This window comes from Heliangelus exortis, chromosome 10, assembly GCF_036169615.1.
Source record: "Heliangelus exortis chromosome 10, bHelExo1.hap1, whole genome shotgun sequence".
Taxonomy (NCBI): Eukaryota; Metazoa; Chordata; class Aves; order Apodiformes; family Trochilidae; genus Heliangelus; species Heliangelus exortis.
The window spans coordinates 12,758,399-12,776,087 of NC_092431.1; the positions used below are offsets into that span (position 1 = coordinate 12,758,399).

Consider the following 17,689-nt stretch of genomic DNA (forward strand, 5'->3'; position numbering starts at 1 on the left):
TTCAGAACTTGCACAATTAAAAATATTTCTATAGACCTTTCAAAAGTCATAATGGGGAAATTTACAGTTTCGGAATTCTTGTGACCAGCATGTGCAACCTGAGTGTATTGACACCGTGTTGTAAGGGAGCAGAGTGTCTTCACTAACCTTTATTGTCTAAATTCAAAGAAAAGTGTAAGTAGCAATAGAAATTGTGAAGAGCTAAATGGTTTTAAGTGCATGCTTAGATAGTGTCAAATGACTTGGCATGTGCTGGTTTCCAGCTGTGTTTGAGGATGTGTAAGGTAGGTGTGAAAGAAAAAGAAGGTAAGTTGTACAGTACACGTTTTGCAGGATCAATGGTGTTAAAAGATGCTGAAGATCCTGTTAATTTTTTGTTCATCTTCTTTTTGTACATTCCCTAGTGTTATGAAGTGTAACTTTACATTGACAGCTTGTGAAATACCTTAGCATGGACCCAGGTTGCTTTATAATGTCTTCTTATCTTTTAATAGTCACTTGAAATCAAGTGAGCCACTTATTGGATAATTGCTTTAATTTGAATACTGCAAAACTGGTAACTGAGTTTGAAAAACTGTCTGAGCAATTATCATGGAACCCAGATAATATCTCTGTTAACATTGCTTACATAAACTGTAGATGTTCTTTTCTTGGAGCATCTCAGATTCAAAGAGCTTTTACACAGAATTAAAAAATAAGAAAATTTGCTTATTCAGCTGGAATGGTCTTCATTCAAACAGGCAGTTCTCTGGAAAGAGAAGATTACACTTCTGCACAGTGCCTCCTTTGCAACTTGACAGCCCCGACTATTTTGAAAGCCCCTTGCCCTTCTTCATTCGTCCTTCACTTACACTCTTGCTCCGCAGCAGAGCAGCCAAAGAAGAGGTAATATTTACCAGACAAGACATGAGACATCAGTAGGGATGTAAATAAAGTAATTGTTCAAAGAGACTGTAGTCAGAACAATCATCCTGCAGCTTTGAAAAATTTACTAACATCTGTTAAGATGCCATTTCTATTGTACAGACCTGCTGTTAGAAATGGAGAGGAAAGTGTTTTAATTAAATGAGCATGATTGACATGTTAAACTTTGATCAGATTATGCCATCTGGGTGGGTTATATTCACAATTCTTTCTACAGCTTTTATTTAGGGTGTACTTCAGTGATTCTCCAGTTACTCACAGGAAGACATACCAACCCTAAAGCACTGCAAGAAAAAATGTCAGGCTACAAGGATTTGTAGCAAGCTGTATATTGCAGTATCTCATTGCATAATTTTCATTTTTATGATTTTGGTTGTGGTTTTCATTATTTATCATCCAGTAAACAGCACTGGCTGTTTCCAGATTTTATTAAACAGTTATCTCTCCAGGTGTAATAGTCTGTAGGTGTCACAGTCCATAACTATTAATATTTTGTATTTTGTTTGTAAGGAAATATTAGCCACTGTGCATGCACTTACTACACATTGCACTTACTACACATTGCATTACAAATTACAATGGTTTATGTCAGGAAAAAAATCTACCACTTTTGAAAGGAATCTTAGGAAGGGCTTAATAGTGGGAGAGAAACAAAGAGAGCAAGTTTTGAAACAAATTCATTACCCCAGGGAAAAGGGCTATTAAGGGAAGAAAGAGAACGATTAAGTTTTTCACCCTCCGAAGAAAAGCCCCCGTGGGCTGTCGGTGCCTCTGTTTCTTGCTGGGGGTCTGCTGCTCCTTGCGCCTTAGTGCCTCTTTGCTTCTTATCTCGCCTCTGTCTCCTTCTACTCGCTTCTGATTTTCCCCTTTTTCCTCTTGACTTTTACAAAGTTCCTTCTTTTCATCAGTTATTGAAAATTTGGTAGCTGCGGGTCTTTGTTTTCCAAATTCTTGTATTTGCTACCGATTTGCATTAGCTGTCTGGCGGTTTATTAGCATTTTATCTTTCTAGTCCTGACAAAGGAGGGAGGTATGTTGATGAGATTTTGCTGATGGAAACAAGTTTGATACCTTTTAAACAGCATAAGCAGAAAGCCACAGAGCCTTTTTGTGGATTTTAACAGAGTAAACTAAGCAGGGGAGCCAGGCTGAATCAAGAGGTGGTTTTTTTTTCCTATTTTCAGTGTATCCACATTACATTTCACCCCATGACTCTTCAGTCAATATTCGTATTCATATCCTATTTTGTGTGGCTATTCTGTGGCTGCGTCTCTTGTCTCTTTATTGGAATTTGTGCTCTTTGGCAGGTTGGCTCCATCTCCGAGGTTTCCACTATGGGATCAATCGGGAACCATGCCCTGCTTAGCCCACCGACCCGAAGGTGCAGAGCGTTCCATTGAGCCACGCAGCTCCCCCACAATATGTCCAAATATGTCCGGGTTCTTTCCTGGCTCAAAAGTCAATAAATTTAACGTGTGTGTGTCTGTGTGTGTGTGTGTGAAAACAGTCTGTTTTACCACACATACATGTACCACAGTAGGACATAGATATGTATAGAACATCAGTTGAAGACTTTGTGGGTGCTTATTCATGTGGATTGTGTGCATTTGTGTGTGTCACGTGGGGAGAACAATCCTCCTTAACACAGAGTTTGGTTTGATTTTGCTTTGTTCCTCAAAGCTTGTAAAAGACACAGATGAACGTAACAGCCTCCGAGGTGCTTCATCTTGTTGGCACTACGTAAAGATTACATGTTTGGAGCAAAAGGGAAAAGAAATTGTGCTTTATCTCTTTGGGAAAATTGTGTAATCAAGGGACGTCTAGGAAAAAGTTATTCGAAAACTATAAGTCTGTGTTGATCTTGAAAGTATATTGGATTTGTGAAGGGGGATTACTGTATACAAAGCTATGGACTTGTTTCTGAAAGGATGTGAAACTGCATCTTGTGTTCATGTTCACAGCCATAAGGGTTGCGAAGAACCTGCTGCACAGTTCAAGGAAGCACAGCATGGAGGAAGGCTCTAATGAGCCCTGACAGAGCAAAAAGCCCATAAATATCACTGGAACTATGACTCTACCCCCAAGGCTCTGTTTGTGTGTAAAACAACCTTCAAGGAGTGCTGCCAACAAGTTTCTGACCAGTCTCTGCTCTCAGCACGCTTTGATCCTGCCCTTTGGTGGATACTCTCAATGTCTTTATTCTCTAGATTGGGCTGACTTAATTGAATTAGGGTTTTTGAGTAGCTGCCTGAAGTTGTGCAGCCAGTATGACAGCTCAGCTCTAACAGCCAGCAAAAAGGGGCCGTTCAGGTAGGAGGATCTTTGGGAGTGTTAAATTCTTGGATTCATCAAGGTTGCCCACCCCATACTGCAGCTGAGCAAGCCAAGCAGGAAATACAGTCACATTTACCCCCTGCATTCACTGCAGAACAGGATTGTGTCTGCTGATGGCATTGCTACCCTGGACATAGCAAATATGAAATTTATTATTTTTAGCCTAGTTAGTGATGGAGCAGCAGTTATGGAGTGAGCAGTGGCAATGGCTAGGGAATGAGTATGTTAAACTTCTGTTCCTGAAGCTGCCTCACCCAGGTCTGTTTTAGGTAGTTTCACTCTTGCCTCATTAAATTTGTTTTGCTATTTGTGGAAAGAGGATGAAATATATATGAAATATATATGAAATATATGAAATATATATGAAATACATATGAAATATATTTATCCTAGAGATATATTATACTCATGTATTCCCATATGATGTTTCCAGGCTTGTCAGCACCGTTGTAGTCTTGGCTGTTGTTGATGTGTCCATGGCTGGTGGCAAAAGATGGCATTTTCTTCCACGGTCTGGTTTCATGCAGGTCTTTTAAGAGGGTGTGAGGCAACTCTGGAGTGTTTTAACATTCTTTTTCATATATGTATGTGTCCTGGTTTAGGAGGACCAGGATAGGAAAACCCTTCCTGGGACCCCACCAGCAGCTGCCAGGCTGTTGATGTGGAAATGAGAATGGGGAGCAGCTGAGCCCATGGGAGGAGAGGATGGGTCAGAAGACCCAAGTGATCCAATCAGAGTGTGTTTCCTGCTCCCAAGAGAGCCCTTTGGGGGCTTCTGTGATTGGTATGCTAGATGGGTTAAGGCCTTGCTCCTGCTTCTGCTTGAAGAAGGAGCAGAGAAAGCCATCATCACTAAGACAAGTCACCTGCTGCCTTCCCAGACAGGACCAGCTTGGTTGCTCTAACACTGTTGTGAACTGTCACTTGGACCCTGGATTTGGGCACCCCCATCTGCTGCCCAGTCCAGTGTGGAAATGTTCTGGTTGGGCAGTAATGACCACCTGAGGACAAGCTCCACATTCACATATTTGTATATGTTTGTAATTTGCTGTTACTACCTCACTAAACCTACCTAAGGTCTGGTTTGTTTTTTTTTTTTCAAACCTTAAAGTCTCTGTTCCGTGTTCCCTTCTTCATCTTCCCCTGGGAGGGTAGTGGGGAATAACAAAGAGTGTCTGTCACTGTCCAGTTACTGTCTGAAACTGTGACAGTGTGAGACAGCATAAAAACCTGCTGCTTTTTTTTTAGCAGCAGCAGCAACATTGTGTAAGTGGCAATCCACTGTATTAGCCATAGGAATAACTGTTATCATAGTTTAACTACTGCTCTAGAAGACAGTAGTTAATACCCTGGGGACCCTTATTATTTTAGGATTTTCTTCTGAGGAATGTGGAAAATGAGTATTCACTACTCTTCTTTTGTCATGCTTAGAAACTGCACAAAAGCACTTGTGGACAGAAGCAAGATTTCTGCCTTTTTACTGCATTTTCCTTTGACTCCTCAAAGCTGGAGCAATGCAAAGCTCAGAAATACAGTTTTACCTTCTAGCTTGCTATTAATTCCATGTTTTGGAATAGCCTACTGATCTTAGTTGTCAAGTTGCAGCTGATGTGTCTATGTGTGAGGTGGGAAATGGTGGCACACAGCTGATTCTTGCCCCATCACTATTCTCCTCTCCTGGAAGCTTTGGAGTAAATATAAGCTGGTGTTATTCCATGCCTTGATGGGAAAAGAACAGTGTTTGATTTCCTGACAGAGACCAGTTTACATAGGGTAAGACAGGATCTGGGATCAATGCTGTAATTTCGGGAAATTACCAGGGTTCATTTGTGTCATTTTTATATTCTTAATTCTTTATAAATTAGCTGTGACAGCATGTGTATTCTTGGGCCCAGGAAGAGACTGCTATTCTTACTCATATGCTTTTTACCAAACTACACAGTAGTTTCTTCTCAGTTTGCCAACCTGTCACAATTAGGATTCCCTGAAGGGTGGATGTTGGGCCCAGTGCTGTTTAATAGCTCCACAAGTGATTTGGATGGCGAGGTCAAGTGTACCCTGATGAAGTTTGCTGATGATGCCAAACTGAATGGGGAAGTGGACGCTGCAGAAAGGAGAGACACCTTCCAGGCAGACCTGGAAGAGTGGGGTAGCCACTAGAGTGTAGACCCATTTGAAGTTCAAAAAAGACAAGTGAAAGGTCTTGCAGCTGGGAAAAACGTAACCCAGGAGTACAGCACTGGTTAGAGAGTAGCTAAACAGTAGCTCTGTGGAAAGGGATCTGGGGGTTCTGGTGGACAGGAACCTCATTAGAAGTGAACAGTGTGCTGCAGTGGCAAGGAAAGCCAGTGGGACTCTGGGCTGCATGACCAGCAGCAATAGAGAATTCATCATCCCACTCCTCTCAGGGATTTTCAGGCAATACCTGCAATACTGTGCTCAGATTTGGTACCCACTGTGCAAAGTAGATGTGGGCCAATGAGTACAAGTTACTCCTGGGGAGATTCCAATTGGATGCAGGAGGAGTATTTTTCACATTGAGAACAATCAGCCATTGACTGCAGTGGCTGTGACACAGAGCCACATTCCTTTTAATGGCAGCAACCCCCATGGTTTCAGCAGGGGAAGGAGCTGCTGTGTTGCATTGGAGTATAAGGCATTGGGAGGGGAGTATGTCCCTCCTCTGCTGACTTCACTGGCTGCAGCTGGTCCACAAATGTATTTTGAAGTAGTTTCTCATTAGGATCAGCTTATGGGAAGTAACAGATGGTGAAATGAGGCTGAATTAGTGAGTTTGTGCTCTGTTAGTGCTCTTTCCCCCTATAAATAATAAAAGGGGAGTGCAAATGCAATGTTCAAAGACACATGATGGGAAACAAAACTGTGTGAGGTAATTTTATATTAACAGCCAAACAAGCCATATAGCCACCTTAGTCTTTTGGGTTTCAAATTTTTCCTCGAAAAATTAGTGAAACAAACCAAATTAGTGTCTCTCCTGATACTTTTGGTAGTAGTGTTTACTTCTGTCCTAACAGACATCTTTAAAATATATGCATCTACAGATTAATATTTCTTTGTTTGTGGGTGTGTTTGTAAATATTTAATGAATAATTTAATAATATATTGTAAATATAATTTCAATGTTATGTAAATATGTGTATATGTACAGTACTACTTTAGCCTGGAAAGCTTCACTGGCACTTGCAGATTATTTGTTGAGGTGAAAAAGTAATTTTCTTGCAAATTTATTCTGGGTTACACAGTCACTAAGTATAGTGACTTGGTGTGGCACAGACTATAAAGTTACAGATGCCACCATCTCACCAGTGTGTATCATGCAATAAGAGTCTGGATTTCTAGATGCTTTTATAGAGTAATGTTTACCAGCAGGAATAAAACTTAACTCTGTGTTCAGACATCCTGGCTTGCCATCAAGCACACTATGGTGCCCACTTCACAGCTGAAGCAACCACCCAGAGAATGATTGTGGCTTTAACAGTCCTTTAAAATGCCACAGGTGGTTGTTGCCAGCCATCACCTGCACCTTTTCATTTCTTGCTTTATCCAATCCGTGTGACACAGTGTGAATGTGAGTCTGGTGTGTGCTGACTCAGAAATTTTGCATCTAAATCTCGTTCCAGGGTCTCTGCTTAGCCAGTGGCAGCAACACTAGCATCTGTATCTCTAATGACATTTTTGCTGCCTTTGTCTTAAGTGGTTTTTTTCAGGCCACAGTAACGAAAAGCTTTGCAAAAATAATTCCTTCTGAGATTTTTTTTTCTGGACTTCTTAGCTGTAAACATAAACTTTAATATGCAGTGTCCATGGGTCACTTTGTACTCTTTTCTGCAGACCTTATTAACAGCCCTGCAGAACAGATGCTTCTGTTAATCATCCTCTTAAGGTGTTAGCCAGAATGTTCCTGTTCTGTTTCCTGTTATAGTACTACCGATGTAGCGTAAACAGGTTTTCAAACTATTGAAAACAACACAAAATCGAAAAAACAAACAATGTGAAACTGTTTTTCAGGAGGGCATATGGATCTCTGAAATGCCACTAAGGAGATAAACATCCTCCAGGAGCCTTTTATTATAAAAAGCAGCTTAAGTGACTCACTCTTTCCCTGAGGATATTCTTAAAACAACTCCACTCGTTTTGTCTGTTAGTAGTCAGAAACAGGATTTATTTTGTGTTGATTTTGTATTGTCTTAAAAAAAAAAAAAAAAAAAAAAAAAAAAAAAAAAAAAAAGGAAAAAAAAGTGCATATTTCCAAGAGGATTGGGCTATATTTAATATTAAAAGTCTGCGCAGCTCTCTAGCACGTGGGCTGACTGGCACTATGTTCACTCAAGCAAGTGCTCCAACAAAAAATTCAGCACTATTTTTAGTTCTCTTACAACAAACCACTTGATTATAAGGCCTGGGGAACTGTGATACTGTGCTTGCGAGGGGTCTGTTGGAAAAGGCAGGAGGACTTGACACAGAAGCCTGATTGCTACCCCAAAGGCTCCCAGTTGATGCAAGGAAGCACGCATCACGAGCAGGTATTTAAAATCTTTTTGTAAGCCTTGATCTGCCCACAAAATTAATTTGTTGGTTAGAGCCAGGGCATGAAAGTGTTAGCTGGCTAGCTCTATCTGCTCCTGCCCTTAAAGATTTCATTCCACAAATTCCTGTCCTGACTGTCAGCTTTTAAATCGTCTCGTCTCGTTTCCTAGCCTTTTCTGGGATTTTACGGGATCTCGGGCAAGTTAGCAAATGACAACAGCAAAGCAGAAATAAGTTCCTCAAAGCGAAGGCATTCTGCTTTTAAAGGAATAGAGCGTTTCAGTGCCCGGGTGAGTAGCCTGTAACAAGTACTACAATCCATTCCTCTCTGATGACTGTTTTAGCTTGTAAAAGAAAACAGCTTGCCTTTCACCTGCCCACCGGCTGGGGAAGATTTGATCAGACCGGACTGGGGGGGGAAAGAGGGTGCGGTGGTTGCCATTCCCAGGCAATCGAGTCACTGGAGAGACTGACGCCATCGAGCAGATGGTGGGAGCGCGGGCAGGTCTGGGCCCTGGCAGTCCCAGCGGCACTGCCATCGCGCCGGGGCTGCTGGAGCCGACTGCTGCCGGCCTCTGCTCCTCCTGGCAGCTGAGAGCTCGAAGCTTCAGATTTTTTCCCTCCACTGGTAGGTGTAATGTCACATCCCGTTGTGACACTGCTAGGGAAATGAGCTCTTGGATTTCAGCAGCGTCCTGTCCACCTCCTCGTCAGTTCACAAGAGTTGATGCTGTCTAAACAGCTTCTTAAAGTGTGCTTTGTTTTAAGAGAGGATTTCTGCCTGATAGTCGTACAGGAGCTCCCTGCTTTCTCATGGTGCTGGAGTAGCAGCTGGACTTGGGCAAGGAAGCTTTTTTATGTGTAATGTACGTTGGGTAGCTGGCCTGTACTCTGCTGTCTTGTATTTCCACAGAATCACAGAATATCAGGGGTTGGAAGGGACCTCTGAAGATCATCGAGTCCAGCCCTCCCTGCCATAGCAGTACCAAAGCTAGGGGAGTTTCATCCTTTTAACTGTTAAGCAGTATTTGCAAAATCCGTGCTTCAGAGTCTGCCTTCGGGGTGAGCCTTGATGCAGTTTAGCTGTGTTGCTGTGCTTTAAAACTATTTGTGTTTTACTCCTAACGATACAATTATCTTAAAATAGCATGATGTACTGCTTCCTTTGAGTTATTTGGCAGAGAAAGCAAGGAAGGGGAACTGTTGAATTCCCATTAACTCTGTGCTTAAAGATCCTGCCTAGCTTTCAGTAAGCTGAGCTGCTGCAGCCACCTCTCTGTACTAGAAATGGCTGTTACCAAAATGCATTGCTCCTGCACTGCTCTGCATGTTCTCTGTCTCAGCTGTGCTTTAGGTGCACTTGAAAAGACAGGTGAAACTGCAATTTCATAATCGAGTTTTCAGTGTATTCTTGATTAGATGTGTGCATTTACATAAGCTGTGCAGATAGCACAAGCAGAGTGCTATAGCATGTGATAGCTTACATCTGCATGAACTGAGTTCAGATAATTAGGTAATAATCGGTCATTTTCATGAGCCATGAGATAATTCAAGTTTTTTTTATTGTTTAAAAAATATTCAAATGCTAACATTTAAATACCCTGTGTTGTTCTCATTGATTCTGGCCAACACAGAGTTTTTATCTGCCAGTAATAGTCTTTAACACTGATTGCTGAGTTGCCAGCCTCAACACTGATTACGAAAATGAAGGCAAGTGGAATAAAGAGTCAGTTACTCCACGACTTGAATTCAGTAAAATAAGTTTGTGTGGTCTAGGACTTGTTATACTTTCTGAATAATTAAGATGATTTCATTGGATTTTCTTCTGAAAAAAGCAGAAGTGGATGAGATTTCGTTAAAACTTCAACGATGAATGTTTTAGTGCTGTAGCAAACAGCACTGTACATGCCTGTGTAGATTAAAGCTGTATGTCTGAACTGCACAAACTTTACCAGACTGCTGGAAAGGTTGACTGAATGTTTTAGTGTTGTATCTTCCCATCTTCCTCCTCCTGTTATCCTGAGTGTTTCATGGACAGGTGCCAAACAAACCACTTCTGGAAATACTTGTCAACATGTCTTAGTACCAACTTTCCATTTGCACAAAGAATACTTGTATACAGGATAGTCCTGATACCTTTCAGGTAAGCAATATGGTTCATAACTGGTATGTGTGAGAATCAGCCTGGTACAGGGCATAGACTGTGTGACTAACTGCATCATCTCTTGATATTTTTGTGCCTCTATTGGAAAGACACATGGCCCTCAAAGCCAAAGTCACACTGCTTTGCCTCTGGGATATGATAGTTATTTGCAACTACCTATGGGTATTGTCAACTATCCTGCTTGAAGACAGCCCAAAAGAGAAGCAGTGGAGTTGGGTTTTGGTATTACGAATTGTGCAATATGAGTGATAGGAGGAATGTAGTTATAATACTCCTGAATGCTGTTAGGATGTGAGTGTGTGCTTACACAGGATTTGGATATAAAATCCCTTCTCTCTTTACCCCCAGACCCTTAAGCCTTTTAGGTGAGTGGGTGAGATGATGTGCTGCTGGTCACCTGTCATGCCTTGAGTACAGATGGAGAGGATGGTACCTCCTGATGTGTTGTAGCACCCCTATTCTGGAGCTGTACATCTCCTCTTCCCTGATCTGCAGATGGCCAGTGGCAGCCTTTTGGATTCTCTTTTTCTAAAATGGGGCAACACTTGTACTTTATTATCTGTACAGGCTCACAGGGCAGAAATCTTAGCTTAAGGAGATGGAGTTGCTTTCTGGCTTTATTGTTCCAGTAGGGATGAAAACATGCACATAAGCTCTGCTCCTGGTAACCTTTGTAGGGTGTAGATCCAATCAATGCAGCTCAAAAGCAAGCTGTGCAGTCTGGACTGAGTTTGTCATTTAGAAGTCAATTCAAAGAAAAATTGGTTACTGAGCTATTGGTGAAGAAAAGTTGTCAAATTCATTCCCTTCATGCCCTCTAAATGCAGAGCTATAAATCATGGTTACATTGTCATTGAGTACTTCTTTGCTCTCTCCTCCCTCCCCTCAGACTTCATTACTTAATTTTAACTAGAAGTACCTTATTAATAAACCTTCATTTTCTAATGGATCCAGCTCATCCCTCTTATGCCAGGTCAGATACCAAACTACACTCATTCTAATCCTTAAGTCATTAAATGAAGTAATTGACTTTTCTGTCTGAATTTCAAATGGCAGCAGATAACTGGATTATTTAACCTGAACATTATTCCTAGACTGTAGCTCCCTCTTCTTCCTAGACATAGTTATGGAGTGCTTTAACACAGTGCATGTAACAAGTTGCAAGTTCTCAGTGCTCATTTCTGCTTGCAGAGGATCAGTTATAACCTGCTCTTGTGAACAGATATTGTGAATACTTTTTTGATTTAACAGTAGAAGTAAATGGCAATCTTTAGAGCAGACAAAGAACATATTGGGGTGATTCAGGTTGTGACAAGAGCTGGTCTGTCTATGATGCTGAGAACCTTCCATTCTTACAGGTATGCAGGTAGATTCTTAATCCTTTTTGAGAACCTGACCCCAGATGTAGGAATGGTTCTCTTGAAAACATGGCAATGAATTTTGCTGTCAACAATGTTTTTAGGCTCCCAGAGATTTTCCTGTCTGCTAGTTGGATGCCAGAGTGTTGGGGTCTGAGCTCTGGGTCTCCAGGCCATGCATCATGGGCATCTAAGCTCAGGAAAAAGAGGAGGGCTGCTGATTTGAGGGTAGGAGCAGGGCACATCCTCTGAGAGCCAGTGCAGAGCACCAAGCTGCTTCAGTACTCACTGGTTGGGTGCAGGTTTCCTAGCCCCAAGCTGTCCCTTTATGTGACAGCTCTCTGCTTGACAAGGTTTAGGTCACCTGCATAGTGCAGATGCTAGGAGGGGTGTCTTGACAGGAAGAGATAGGTTAAGGAGTTGGTGTGGCAGTTCTGAAAACATGCAGGTAGGAAAAAACTGCATATCAATATTATTGGTGGTCTGTGAAGTTACTGAGCCAAGCTTGGAGATATTAATGTAGTTCTGTTTCCTGGTGCTTTTCATGTATGGTATCATCTGTACAGGTAGCTGATTTGACCAGTGCACGTTGCAGCCCATCTGGCAGCAGGGTAGAGATGTGGCCTTGCTTTTAGACTGGAATAAAAACCCAGCTTCTGTGGATGAGAAAGATGACAATAGCACTTAGCAATAAATAAAAGTGAGGCAGCTAGAAGGATCAAGGAATGTATGTTAAATAAGATAGAATGGAATGGAATAGAATAGAATAGAATATTCAGTTGAAAGGGACCTACAATGATCATCTAGTTCAGCTGCCTAACCGTCTCAGGACTGACCAAAGTTAAAGCATGTTATTAAGGGCATTGTCTAAATGCCTCTTTTTTGGGTTGATGAGGTGCCATTTTGGTAATAGGGGAGAGGCCCCAGAGGTGGCTCCTGTGAGAAGGTGCTGGAAGGTCTCTCAGATCCAAAATCTGTCCCCACCTCTGGCAGCCAGACCCATTAGCTACAATGGATGTGCCTCTGCAATTAACATATTCAAGAAGGGGAAAGGAGCAGCAAAAAGGAGAGGGGAAGGTGGGAGCACTACCTGAGCAGACATGAGGAAGGAAGGGAATAAGGTGCCTGAGCAGAGGGTCTCCTACATCCTGTGGTGAGATGGCTGGCAGTCCCCCTGCAGCCCATGGAGGAGCACAATGAAACAGCCCAAGAAGGGTCATGGTGGAGCAGACATGGATCTGCAGTCCGTAAGGATCACAGTGGAGCAGATGTGAATCTGCATCCCTGGAGGAGCCTGTGGCAGAGGAGGTGACTGATCCCGCAGCAGCCGTGACTCTGGGCAGCCCGGGCTGGAGCAGTTCCTGAGGGAGTGCAGCCCATGGGAGGGACTCATGTCTGAGGGGTTCCTGAAGGACTCTCTGCCGTCAGAGGGACCCCGTGTTGGAGTGGGGAAAGAATGTGAGGAGTCCTCCCCTGAGGAGGAAGGAGCCTCATAAAACAACCTGTGACAAACAGACCATAAACCACACTCCCTGTGCTGCTGGGGAGGAAACAGGTAGAGATATCAGGAACAAAGTAATTTGGGTCTAGGAAGAAGGGAAAGATGGGGTAAGAAGAGTAATTTAACCTGTGTTTTTTTGTTTTCAGTTTGCTCTGTTTTGATTTGATCAATCATAAATTAAATTGATTTCCCCCCCCCCCCCCCCCCCCCCCAAGTTGAGCCTGTTTTGCCCAGGACAGTAATTGGTGAGTGGAACCTTTGAGGTCCTTGTCCTGACCCACAAGGTTTTATGTAGATTTCCTCCTCACCATCCCAAAGTAGAGGGAAAATTAGTGTCTGCATGGTTCTTTGCTACTGGATGGGCCTAAATCACAACAGCCTCTTAAACACTGACAGGGATGAGGCATTGATAACTTCTTTAGGAAGCCTGTTACAGTGTTTGACCACCCTCTCAGTAAAGAAATGTTTTCTTATGTCCAGTCTGGACCTCACCTGATGAAGGTTTGAACTATTGCCACATGGAGTGATACAGATAACATTCGTCTACCTATGTACTTCAGATTATTTCCTGAAAATGTGTGGAAGAGGCAACAACATACAGTAATTGTTCCAGCTTTTATATTTACATTCTTCTGGCTTTTCTTGGTTCACTTTATTCTTTCCCCCATTGGATATCACCATTGCAAACAAGCTAGATTTGTAATTAGATTTATTGTATATGTATAAAATTACAAATTTAATTTGTAATTAAAGAGTATCAAGTTTCCAATATTAAGTGGACGGATGCCCAAAACATTTCCTCTAACAATAAAAATACACTATGCTTGTCTGTGAATTTTGAACATCTGCCACTTGGGGAGGTGATTTGTAGGAAAAAAATCCGCGGAGGCTCGAAGGACGACACGCAGTCACCAATATGGTTAAAGTGAAGTCGTTTATTAACAGTGGACACTTGCTTTATATAGAGCCTTTGTTTATATAACGATATCTTGCAGGTGGCTATATCTTGGACACAAATTCTGTTCTCACAGAACTTCTGCTGACTACCTCATTATCCTGTTATTCTTCTTTTCTACTGCCAGTTCCCTTATCTTTTTCCCATAGCTCATCTTTCAGCAACCTTGCAACTGGGTCTCAAGGCCCTTAGTTTACTCTAACTACAGCTAAAGAGTCAGGATTGCTCACATGTCTGTTTTCTTCCAGTTTCCCAACAGTGATTGATGGTAGTGCATTACCCGAGGAAAGAGGTGATGTGTTTTGGCATTAGTCCTGTGATCTGCTATTGACAGCTTTGTTTCAGTGTAGAAGAGGAGGGTTAGTGGCTTTGGAGATCTCTGTTACTTCACACTCCTAAAATGAAAACTAATGAAATTATAGGATGAAGGTGTAAAACATAGGTGGTCCAGAGTGATTTAAATATGGGAGAAATGGCCATGCAGTTGGAGGCTGCAATGTGGAATAAACAGTCAAAGATAAAATGGAAGAATCTACTGTTATTAAATGTGATGTGTGCCGTGTATTTATTTAAGCACTCAGAATCAGAAGAGCTGTGGCTTCTTTGAATGAGAATGTGTCTTCAAGAAATAATATTTTCATTTAGACTTAATTTGAGAAGGTAGAACTCATTCTTGTGGAATTGGATTATACCTTGATTGTAATGTTTACTTTTTTTTACACCTTTCTACATCTTTTTCTACATGTTTTCTATTGGGTCCACAGATAGCATTATTATTCTGGTTTTTACTAGCAAGACCCTACAAATAATTTTTTGGGGTTTTTTTTGTTTTTTTTTTTTTTTTTTGCACACTGGGGTGAATCAGCAATGCTGTGGTTGGAAGTTTTGCAGTCATTAGAAGGATGAGGCACAGAAGAGATACCAGGTCAGTCAGCCAGATTTAAGCAAACTTGAAGTTTTTTTCAGAAACACTATGATAATGAGCTAGTGCCAGCAACCTTGCTGCTGAGTCACAGTAGCATCTGCCTCTCTGTAGCCTGAGTAAGCTGTACCTTGCACTGTCTTTCTGCAAAGGAATCAGGTCGCACACCTGCCCCATACCACATTTATATTGTCTGGTGACCATTGCTGGCAGGAATGGATCTTGAACCACAGCCTTGTGCATCTGACATTCTGAGGGGAACATGAGCTTATTTTTGCCTTTTTTTCTGCATCTCCAAAAGGTGTGATGATACAGTAGGAAATAGTTCTCTTTGTCTTTTGTGCTGGGGTACCCTGAAACATGAAACAATGTGACTTGTGCCTGGGAGAGACTGCTGCCAAAGAACAGAGGAAGCTGTCAAGTGGGGTAATGGGAAGAAGATGCTAAGATCCTGAAGAGGTTCTTATCTTAAGCAGTCGCTGTCTGGTCCTAAACAAAAAAGCGACTCGATATGGCACTCAGTGCCATAGTCTAGTGACTGTGGCGGTAGTTGTTCAAGGGTTGGACTCGATGATCTCTGAGGTCCCTTCCAACCCAGCCTATTCTGTGATTCTATGATTCTATGAAATGTGAGGACACTTCTGAGATGTGCTTTGTAAACAGCATCTTGTTCGCCAGGCAAAAAAGGGAAGGGTGGCCACCTGAGTGCTTCATCCCTACTCCTGTGCTCCTTCCAACCTTGTGAAACCTAACTTAACACTTTCACACAGGATATAGGGAGGACTGCTAGGGGAGAGAAACAATGGGTAGAGAAGATGACAAATTACATAAACATTTGGTAGCTTTAAGGACACCCAAAAGAACTGTAAAAAATGTTCACTTTCCGGCAGTGCAGGTGATAGCTGTGGCTGTTGTGTACTGATAGAAGTGTAGGTACCCAGGCTCTTCTGGGAGGGTCACCCTCATCTGACAGCTCTCCCTCTTTGACCAAGTTGTGGTCCTGACTGTGACTGCATCTCCCTTTTTAGCAAAAGGGTCCTGAGGCAGCAGTGAGACGCCATGTATTTGTTCTAGTCCACAACTTGACTTGTGATGTTGGCTGGTCAGGCTGGCAGCTGACAACTTCTAAGCCAGTGTGTGGAGTCCTGATTTACAGTGGTATGCATGAAATGCCATGAGGGTAAAATCTACTGTTAACCTTGAAGATTGCTGGGGTAGAAACAGAAGCCTTTGGATACACCTTCTCGAGTCCGCGTCTGCATGATGTGTGTTCCCCTTGCAGTTCAGAAGACCTCCTGTCCTTCAGCCCTGTAAGAGCCCAGTCACGGGCAGCTTTCACGTTCTGGAGTATTGAGAGGAGCTGACTTCTGTTTTTTTTAAATGTCAAAACTTAGAGAAAAGCTATGTAACAGTGAGAAGCAGTTTCACTTATACTTCTGTGGGTATTCACTCTATCTTTTTACAGCTTGAAGCAGATAGTACTCCAACATTTATAGTTTGTAGTTTCTGTCAGATATTTTGGTATCTGGATATTTGCCAGATTGCAAATAGTCTGTAAATGCATTTCTTCCAGTTCACCAAGCAGCATGTGATATTATTACTTCTCTGATTAGTGTGTTGTAAAATCTCAGTGTATGATGGGAAAGCATGAGGTAGTGATTGAAATTACAACTTTTTTCTTTAAATCTAAACAGGATCCTCTCTTTGACTCAATTCACTTCAGATATGACCATTGTGTATCTGCGGGATCATTTTCTGGGTTTATGGTGTTATAAGAGTCTTTACCAGCCTTAATTAACTGAACAGCTATGTCTCCCCAGTGAGGTCAGTAAATATTCTTAACCGCTTTTTGCAGAAAGAGGAAAATGTAATAGAGAAATTTTAAAGGAATTCATCAATGCTGAGCAAAATGGTACTGAGGAGGCAGAAGCAGAGGCCAAGATTCCCGAACCCTTTTGATGTGCATCGTATCTCTTTATTACATAAACATGCAAAGGAAAGATGAAACCTCATACAGTGAGGTGAGATGTAGGACGGGTTTTCTTTGTTGGTCCATCATCTTCTAGTTGACCTGTAGGTTGCTGAAAGCAACAAAAGCTTATGGATGAAAGATTCTTTTCAAAACTGTTTTAAAAAGAAGCAAGCAAACCCTGTAAGCCTCATTCCCCTCTAAAGAGCTATTTTTAGGAAGCTACAGCAAAGAATACTGGGGTTGGGGGTGGGTGGGGTGTCTGTAATCAAAGTTCTGTCTGGCTGCCTTCTGATAGCTTGATTTTTAATGCACTTAGTCTGTCACCATCTATGCCGAGTGAAAAGGAGGGACAGAGAGTGGGCTGTGCTGATGGCACAATGTAGCTCCTGTGTGATGTGCTGCCATGCAGGGAGGGGACAGATTCTTATTCCAGGTTGCTTGTGCAACACAGTTGTAAGATGGCTCTCATTTCAGTTCTGATTAAAGGATGTTGTTGACTCTGTCCTGAGCAAAACTAAAAAAAGATTTCAACTGCTGTTGCTAACTAATTTATCAGGAAAATGGCAGTGCATAGTGTATGACCTAAAGGTACTGTATGTATTGATAACAATATTCAATACCAAGTTTTAAAGAATACCAAAAAAGGAGGCTTAACAGGGCATCATTGTTGTCCTTGTGCAGCTGTGAAAATCACTTAGTTGTGTCTGTCACTTCAGCCATGCTTATGGGAATTTTTTTTAACCCATGCTTGCGGTAGAGTGACTTGTTCACTTTTGCTGAAGATAGAATATAATGACAATGTTGGAAGAACTTTGAGGCTTTATTATGAACATCTTGAGTGCAGGATGTGGCCTTCTGATCCAGGGGCAGGAGGAGACAACACAAGCTGCTTTGTCATTGAAAGAAAAGAGGAAAAGAAGTGCTTCCTCTGGTGTAAGAGTTGCTGCTGATTCTCTGAAACACTGGGAGCTGAAGCACTGGCATCCTACAAAGTAGGCACCTGACCATGAA

The 17,689-nt window shown here is 42.0% G+C and overlaps 1 protein-coding gene across 8 annotated transcripts in view; it reads left to right on the top strand.

Annotated features, from left to right (window-relative positions):
- The window catches only part of ARHGAP24 (Rho GTPase activating protein 24), a 150,457-nt gene that overhangs the window by 84,002 nt on the left and 48,766 nt on the right, over window positions 1-17,689 (top strand). The window contains exons 1-3 of one of the 8 annotated variants that reach the window (XM_071753588.1): window positions 7,658-7,802; window positions 7,977-8,096; window positions 8,720-8,868. The exons of 3 other annotated variants lie outside the window; for them this stretch is intronic. The gene's annotated coding sequence lies outside the window, so the exon portion shown is untranslated. Of the gene's footprint in view, window positions 1-7,647; window positions 7,803-7,976; window positions 8,097-8,719; window positions 8,869-17,689 lie in introns of those variants that run through there. 4 more of the 8 variants (XM_071753587.1, XM_071753591.1, XM_071753589.1 and 1 more) reach the window with 4 other exon arrangements.